At 37.7% G+C, this 9,116-nt stretch overlaps 1 long non-coding RNA gene across 1 annotated transcript in view; it reads right to left on the minus strand.

The window, feature by feature from the left end:
* Window positions 1–7,765, minus strand: part of LOC149838872 (uncharacterized) — a 30,842-nt gene extending 23,077 nt beyond the window's left edge. Inside the window, exon 1 of the long non-coding RNA XR_016431997.1 lies at window positions 7,685–7,765. This is a non-coding gene — a long non-coding RNA (uncharacterized LOC149838872). The remainder of the gene's footprint in view (window positions 1–7,684) is intronic.
* Between the last annotated feature and the right edge of the window lie 1,351 nt (window positions 7,766–9,116).

Here is a 9,116-nt window from a genome sequence, read left to right on the forward strand (position 1 = left end):
GCAAGCCTTTCACCCCATCAACCAAAGTTGGGAAGAAGCCTGACCACAAAGGCAAGAAGGATGAGCAGCGCAATGATAAAGGTGAGGCACCGACACGCCATCAATCCGAAAAGAAACAGAACTTCACAAAGCATAACATTCAGTCTCTCTCCATGAATGTCTCATCTCATCATAATAAGCTTTAACTTTATTCACATTAGCATCTAAAACTTTTTCTCTTAATGTACGATACGAATGCATCCTGTATCCAGGCCCGAGCATCCTGTATCCAGGCCCGATACTAGTTATGGCATCTGCCATAGCCTGAAAATGAAAGAAATTTGTTGCATTAAAAGGAAGGCATCATAGAACCATCTCCCAACAGTGACATCTGTCTGCTCGACTAAATGCTTAGGAGTCATAGCAGTATGAATGTCGGGCTGCACCCGAGGGGCGGTCTTAGGAGGAAAAAAAATCTAATAGAGCCTCTAGCTCTACCTCATGGTCCTTCTCTCGAATAACTATCTCTTGTTCCTCTTCTTTCTCCTTATTTTCTTTTTGTGCCCACAGCACTACTACTGGCACCAGCCACACCTTTTCTCCCACACATTTTCCCTTCGCTGCAAAACTTCCTACTTCAGTTCCTATGCTATGGTTTGTAGGATAAGGAGCTCTTCTTTATAATACACATCCTCTCAGGGCTCCACATACCCCATTTTTGCCTTAAATCTCTCTTGTTTTTTTTCTCTTAAATCATCAAGTAATTGTTAGCATTACCATTTTACGGCATCCAGCAATTTTTTTGATGTGCATGCTTGCACATTATGATGTGTCCCAGCTAAATGATGCTTCAACTGAGAGATAACACCCAAAAAACTATTTTGGCAATAGTTGCATTTGATTCTTAATCAGTTTTCATTCGTTACTTGAGTGCAACATTGCCATGTCGAATCTTTTGATGTCATCTTCTCCCAAAAAATGCTCAATAATAAGCAAAGAATAGGGTTTTTTTACCTTAACTCACTTTCTTGAATGGAAAAATGGGTGAAAATGCACTCTTGAAAAATTACAAAAGCCCTCTCCCTTGTGCAAAAATCGACCCCCAAATCGATCTCACGGAACCTAGGGTGCATGGTGTGAAAATGTCTATGAAGAGACAATACGCATACAAGCGCAAAAAGGATGTGCACGAAATACAAGCACAAAAAGGATGGGCACTCTCACAACACTTGAACAAAATACGCAAAAAAGCGTAAAAGTAGCAAACATGCACTAAGGCATGTATTTTATAGAAAAGGGCAAATGCTTGAGACTCTCAAGCTTAAGGAATAACAAGGGGGAACACCCCTATTTATACAAAAAGCAAAGAGGTGCAAAGGGGGGCTCCCAAAGGAGTCGTTGGGGAGCCCCCAACGGTCACATTTGTGACCATTGGGGGCTCCCCAACAACTCTATTGGGGACCCCAATGCACCTTTATGAAAAAGTAAAAATAAAAAATAAGAAAAATAAAGAAATACAAAAAAATAAAGAGGGAAATTACAACATATTCCAAATGGAATATGCACAAGATAGGAAATTACAAGAATACCCTTTTCGGGTAAAGAAATAAAATATGTATATAAATATATATATTTATATATATATAGATACATATACATATAATATATATATATATATGTATATGTATCTCTATGTATATAAGTATATATATTTATACTTACAACAAGGTTTTGGAGATACATTTTAACACATGGGTTCCCTTCCAAGAGCCTCTACAAGCGTAGAAGTCAGTCCTTAAGAGGGTTTTTAAACCCAAAACAAAAAAGACATGTTTTCGGATCTTTTAAAGTGTGTCCGACCCGTATTGTACAATACAGAGTTTATCATACGAATGATGCATGCACCCAATACATGTACAATACACACTCATATCATTAGACCAAAAAGTAACGATATGTATCGTGTCGTATGGTACGATACGGACAACCTTGGCTAGGATGACCACTATTAGGACCTTAGTAGCCTTAGCCTCCGTTAAAAAATGGCCTATATACCATATGGATGTCAAAAATGCATTTCTTAATGGAAACCTAGTTGAAGAAATGTATATGGAAGCTCCAGGTAGTGTAACTATTCCTAAGGGAAAAGCTCTTTGTTTGGACAAGGCTCTTTATAGTCTTAAACAAGCACCGAAAGCCTAGTATGATAGGTTTAGTTGGGTCATGCTTGATATTGGATTTCAATCTTGTTTGTCTGACACTGCATTATTTGTTAAGCTCTCTGATGCAGGTATTATTATGTGAACGATATGATCATCACTATATGAGATAAACAGGGAGTTCAAAACATTAAAAACTTCTCAAAAATCATTTTGAAATGACTGATTTAATATTTTTAAAATACTTTTTAGGGATTGAAGTTGCTTACTATCTTAGAGGTTATCTATTATCTCATTTTAAGTTTGCCTTTAATGTTACTTTCAGGTCTGGTATCACAAATGAGAAGAAAGTTGATACTCCAGAGATTGTTAATGCAAAAATGATAATTGAAGATGGGGAACCACTTGCAAATCCTACGCCCTACAGACAACTAAGCGGAGTTTTTTCTTATCTCTCTAATTTCATGGTGATACAAGAAGCAGCAGAAGGTTCCTCTTTCTTCAACTGAAGTTGAATAACGGGTCATGGCTACAACAATGATGGAGGTAGTATGGCTTAGAAGATTGTTGGTCGACATGGGAGTTCAGATATCAGGGGCTTCACATGTTGTGTTGCCTAGAGGGATTAGAAACGTTATAACTATTGGACTAGCTCCAACAGCTCTATGAGCCTCTCGTGATGTATATAAAAGGGGATGACTCCCCTATTTGTTTCCTATGAATTCTTGCATTCCTTTATCAACAAAATATTATAATTTTATCTCTTGTGTGAACCTTATGTGGGTTTTGTGGGAAAACCCCTTTGTGGGTTTTGTGTGTGGACTACATTGTGAGTTTTCCTTTGACTGATTATCCACTTGTGTGTTCATTTGGTGGACTTTGGTGGTGATATTTGAATATCACCATTTCATTACACCATGGACTCTTTTGGTGAGTGAATATAAAGTTTATTGTATTCTTTAACCCAAATGGATCACAAAAAATAGACCAAACATTACTTGCCTACAAATAACAGGGTCGCACATGAAAATTTATACGGTCTTGTTTGTGATCCGCATCATTGAAGACCCTATGACACAAATGTTCACAAAACTTTTAATTAAGAAGCAAAAAGAAACAAAGAACTGTGCCTAAAGAAATATTTATATCATATGTCAAACTATAGATGTAAGAACGACAATGATTGCAATAGAATACTTTAATTTAACTCAACATTCACAATGTGCATGTCTCTCAGCACAAGCACGTGTGTGCACACACACGTACATGCCTACATGTATGACATAATAATGGGTTTATGCAGTGTAGTGTAGCATGTGCACAATATCTATTTTTCAATACTTTATTGACTCCGCCACAATGTTGTGAAAAGCGTTGAGGCGTAGCGAAGTGCTCCACCAAAAACTGAAGCAAGGCATAAAGCGTAAGCTTGAATTTTTTTTAACTTAAAAAAACTTTTAAAAAATATCTAAAAATACAAATAAATAAAAGAAATGCTTTATTGATAACAACCAATAAAAAATAAAAAATCTCAAATAAATACCGAAAAATATGAGATTAACATATAAAAGTAATATCAATGCAACAACTTGATCTATATAAGTATCTAAAAAATAAAATATGAGCATTCAATGAAAATTTAACAAAATCACTAACAATCAAATTCCTTAACGTCATCATATAATGTACACAAATTCATCTAAAGTCCTAAACAAACATTAAGCTAATTTTTCATGCATGCTTGTTTGAAAAATTAGCTCTATCAAACTACTAAAATCACACATAATAATCCATATCTACACTTAGTCGCACAATCAAAAAACAAACATTTTCATTTAACAAAAAATTATTTTTAATTTCCATGATCTAAGAGTCAATTACACTAACATACACAGTTACATACACTATCACATGCATATTTGCAAATAGTTACACAAAGTAAAAGTAACAATTTCATATGTGATATTTTTATATAAACAAACCAACAAAATTGATATAAACAATTTTTATATACAGGCAATTAATTACAATAAAATCCAGTCATTTTGAAGAAGAAGAAGAAGAAGAGGGAAAGAAGAAAATAAAGAAGGAAGAAGAAGAATGATGGAAGAAGGAGAAGGAGAACGAAAGAAGCAAAAGAAGGAGGAAGAAACAAGAAGGGAACAAAAAAAAGAAGAAAGAAGAGAGGAAGAAGAAGCAGATGAACGGAAGAAGAAATAAGAGAAGGAGAAAAATGAGATAAGGAGAAGAGAAGAGAGACAGTGGGGGTTACGTACCTCCTCTTCTTCTTCATCTTCTTCTTTCAGCGAAAAAGAGAGAGAGGAGTGCTCTAGCCATCGGGCATCCCCCTTTAATTTTTTTTAAGTTGGATTTGAGGTGTGTGCCTCAGCCTGAGGCGTGCCTCGTCTCGAAGCGCATGCCTCAAGGCCTATGAGGTGCATGCCATATGTCTTTTGTGCTACACACGTGCGCCTCAAAGCACAAAGGGCATCACCTCATGGCAAGGCACGCTTTTTGCGTCTTGAGGTGTGTTTTTAACAACATTGCTCCACCATCTTGACCATGGGGCTCCACATCCCTATTCCTCTTGTGGACCAAAAAAAATTGCTAGGTAATATTTTGCCCATCACCTATCTCTTGTAACATTAACCTCAACATTTCATTAAGCAAGCTTCTCCAATCTCCATAATGATTTTAACAAGAGGGACCCATTTCACCATTTCTTTTTCTGATGGTAACTGAACAAATTGCATCCATGCTCATTCATTTTCCAAACAACCTTCTTAATACATTTGATCCATCATCTGTCATACAAAGATTTGAGGTTGGCTTCTAACTGATTTTCCACACAGCCACCTTGTAGCCACCTTTTTCCAGATAATCAGTTCTCCCATACACACAATACACCTAAAACATATGGACGATCACATAGGCCTCCAAAACCATTTTGAGGCCATCATGCTCTCATTGGACACTTCGAACACAACTAGTCTCACTAATCTGTTGGCAAATAAATGAATCAAGCTTCTCATAACATGGCAAAGAAATGAACTTGCATGGGCTTGGAAAATGCTCATATTCAGCTTCATCTGAGCTCATTATGTTAAATTATCCAAGCTTGAACAAGGATGGCAGGACATGGCTTATGTGGGCTGACTTCTAAAGCTAATAATTATCGTTAGCACATAGTAGGCACGACATGAGATACAAGAGATTGGGAGTTCATTTATTCTATTATCATTCTTTGTGAAATAAATTATGTAGATAAACCTTGAAACTCAATTTTTTTCTATTTCATTCAAAAAATATTTTTTCCCCAAATAAGCCAGCTCAAAATCGGGACAGGTTCATGACAGGGTTAACTTGAGCTTGGGCTCCTCGTATTAAGCAAAACAAGCCAAGCTTGACAAAGGCAAGCTCAACTTGTTCGTTTACCCACACCATCCACTGTATGACAGCTCTTTAAAAAAAAGAGCCCAATACCTAGCATCCACTATGGGCCTGATAATGCACCTAACATAGAAATGTTGACAATATTATCATGGCAGTTTAATAAGGTTATTCATCTACAGTAACCAAAGGCTTCTCCTTGAAATAGGCATTTAAGGCCACAACTTCCTATAATACAATCACAATAGAAGCACTTTAGCTTGCTAATGATGTTTATTTCTCACTTTTCCAAACTAAGAAATTGCAAGTCTAATAACAGCTTCTTCTCACTTCAAAAATTTTACATGCACATACTTAATCAAGAAAAAGAAATACACAGACACTAAAGTTACGCACACCGTCAACCCAAAACAGTGACCTTCTTTCCAAGGTTAACAGAAAGAAACAGCAACTTTTAGTATGATTCCTACAAAAAAACCACCCATACTGCCTGAAGAAATAAAAGTATACAAATGTCAGTAAGTATAAAGAAGCATACACCACAAAACAAACCTCTTCTACTCCTGTAATTACATCCCACAAAACCTGACCACATCTACAAACACCTATCAAGCTGACAACCTCACTTCTCATAACAAACTTAAAATTAAAATCTCCTACTTTTATTTATCTTTTAAGCTTCCTATACTTGTTTCTCATCCTTTATGAAGTCATTTCCCCATTTACCTCTCAGATCATCATCTCCAAGAAACGAGCACTACCATACACAATAGATTCTTCTGTTTTTTTTTTCGGGCTGACAAAGCAGATTGTCTCATGCTCTTTAAATTGCCCCCCTTATTTTTGTCATGTAACATACGCTAGAAAGAAATATGGAAAGTAACTATCTCCCATTAACACCAGCAACCCAACCCACAACACACCCTCCCCAAGAAACAAAAAGAAAACAAGCACATGCATACAGACACCCCAAATATGCAAGGATGCGCAGATGCGTGCGCATGAGATTATGCACGCAGAACACATGAGAAGTACTTGAAGGAAATAGGCAAAAACAGGTGGTCTCGAGGAATAAACGAATTACAAGCGCAGTATATAAATTAACAGCCGAGTATTTACCTTTCAGACCATTATCGGAACCTGTCAAATTCCAACCGTGAACACGTCGGTAGAAAATCAAACAACTGACAGGTTCCGATAATGGTCTCAAGGGACTACAGATTTTTTTTTAAAGGACAACTGAATCCTCGAGATATAAACGAGGCAAACGAATGAGAAGACACGATTTCCCAAAAAATCAGAAACCTAACACGTCGCACCAAGAAAAAGGATTCAGTAGCATTCAGCAAGACGGTGCAAATTTCGTCCAAACCCTACAAAGAGTAATCTAAGCTAAAGAAAAGTTTTTACGGCTTAAAGTGTCAAACTAACGGCCACCGCTGACAAGTATATTACATTAAAGACGGCACAGAAAGAACGAAAAATGTCAAAAACTAAGTAAATAGAAACCAGCACGATACATAAACGATTCAAACCGGAAGATCTCACTCTCGACTTCAAAATCTTCTGAGAGGAAGAAAATTAAACCTCCAAGTCCTAGAGCTTCTGACGGAAAAAACGATCCTACTTCTGAAACGAAACGGTAAAAATGCCAATATCCAATCCCCGGCTATAACTACGAGATGATAACCTCTTTTTACACATCGTTAGTCCGTTTCATCTTCGAAAAACGGGAAGGATCAATAAGCAAACAATCTACACCCAGAACTCAACTATTTGTCGCAAACTTAAACCACACAACACATAAAAAGGAAGAAAAAACCACCGAACTAGCTCCGAATTTCAGATAGAAAAAAGACTCACAGTAACTCGAAAGTTCAAGCACGAAATCTCATCAAAACTACCAAAAACTCGATCGAAGAAAACACAAAACCAGATTTAACCTAGAATTCCGCCAAAGTGATACCAAAAATGGGCGTGGAAACGTATTTCGCTCGCCTCCGCATCAAAAGAAGCCATCAGATCGCCAGAAATCGCAGAAAAAGAAAACGGAGAAGAACGCAGATCTCAAGAAAGGAAGGAAATCGAGAAAGAAAGTTGAGATCAAAATCTAACCCTAGAGTGTCGTTGGTGAAAGGGGAAGGGAAGAGATTCACCTGATTCTCGGCTCCGATCGAGAGCGATCGCGAGGGAAGACGAGGGAGGGAGGAAGTCCGCGTGCGCCGAGGAAAAAAAATCCGGAGCGACGGTTCTCGCAGGCGCTTTTATAGCGGGTGGCCGGCGACCCCACCATGGCCACGTCACCGCCTCTTTGGCTCTCTGGTTTTCAGTACCATCCGGGGCGCCCTCCAGATCGGCTCAGCTCGTTTCTTTTGTAGTTTTGTTCGCAGTTCGCACGTGCTTCAAAACCCGCCCCGTGACATAAACCAAAGAGGATTGGTTCCATGAGCTCGACGCTCTTGTTAGTTGTAGGTTGGATGATCGTGCATCGGTCTGCAACTGGGCTATCACTAGATCCATTCTACTACTGCAGGGGCTCGAAGACACACTCCATTGAACATGGAAAATAGCTGGTTTGGACCATAGTCACAAATACCAAGCATTTTTTTTAAATCACCCTCTTTTATTGTCAGATTTACAGAAAACACTCTGGTACCGAGAAAAACATTTTAGAAATATCGTTTATTTTGAAAATATCATGCTTTTATCACAATATTATCAGGTTACTGGTGTGATATTTAGATCTTTATGTATCTTGAGTGTGTTTTTACAATTATATATATTTTATATATTTTTAAAGTTAAATGTATTGATTTTTCTTGGATTTTTTGAGAAAATAAAATTTATTTTATTTTGTTTTTCCATTAACAAGATATGTGACTATAGTTTGGACTCTCGGTCAATTTGGACAAACACGTGGAGGGAAATTTCAAATGACCATGTTTTAGGAAGAGACATTTATTTATAGTTTTTCCAGTAGGACATGGATCAATGGATTCTTTTGAGTTTGGATCCAATCCAAATGGGTCTTTATCTATCCCAAATGAGGATAAGACCTATCCGAAAAAGTTTACCCTTTCTGAAAAATGTGCATGAGGGGAAAGGTTAAGAAGGGATAGAATGAGGTGCTCGAGATGCGAGATGACAAAATTGTTTGGTTGTCCCAATCATCCTATAAATGGAATGATTATAGGGGGTGGTCATCCCTCAGTAGAAACTAAGACAAGGAGAACAAGGTTGGATGGCAGGAACAGGTAGGATGACAACATTCTTTTGTTATCCCAAACACCTGGGACAACCTTGGGATGACAAGAACAGGTGAGACGGCAACATTGTTCTACCATCCTGGACACTTGAGATAGCCTCGGTACAATAGGATCAGGTGGGAGATGACAACACTATTATGTCATCCTGAACACCTGGGATGGCAAGAACAAGTGAGACAGAAGCGTTGTTCTGCCATTCTGAACACCTGGAACAACTTGGGATAATAGGAATAAGTGGAACAACAACACTGTTCTGCCATCCCAAACAATTGGAACAACATTGGGACGGCAGAAATAGGTGGGATGACAATATTGTTTCATT

This window comes from Nuphar pumila, chromosome 5 (assembly GCF_984573655.1).
Source record: "Nuphar pumila chromosome 5, dmNupPumi1.hap1.1, whole genome shotgun sequence".
Lineage (NCBI taxonomy): Eukaryota > Viridiplantae > Streptophyta > Magnoliopsida > Nymphaeales > Nymphaeaceae > Nuphar > Nuphar pumila.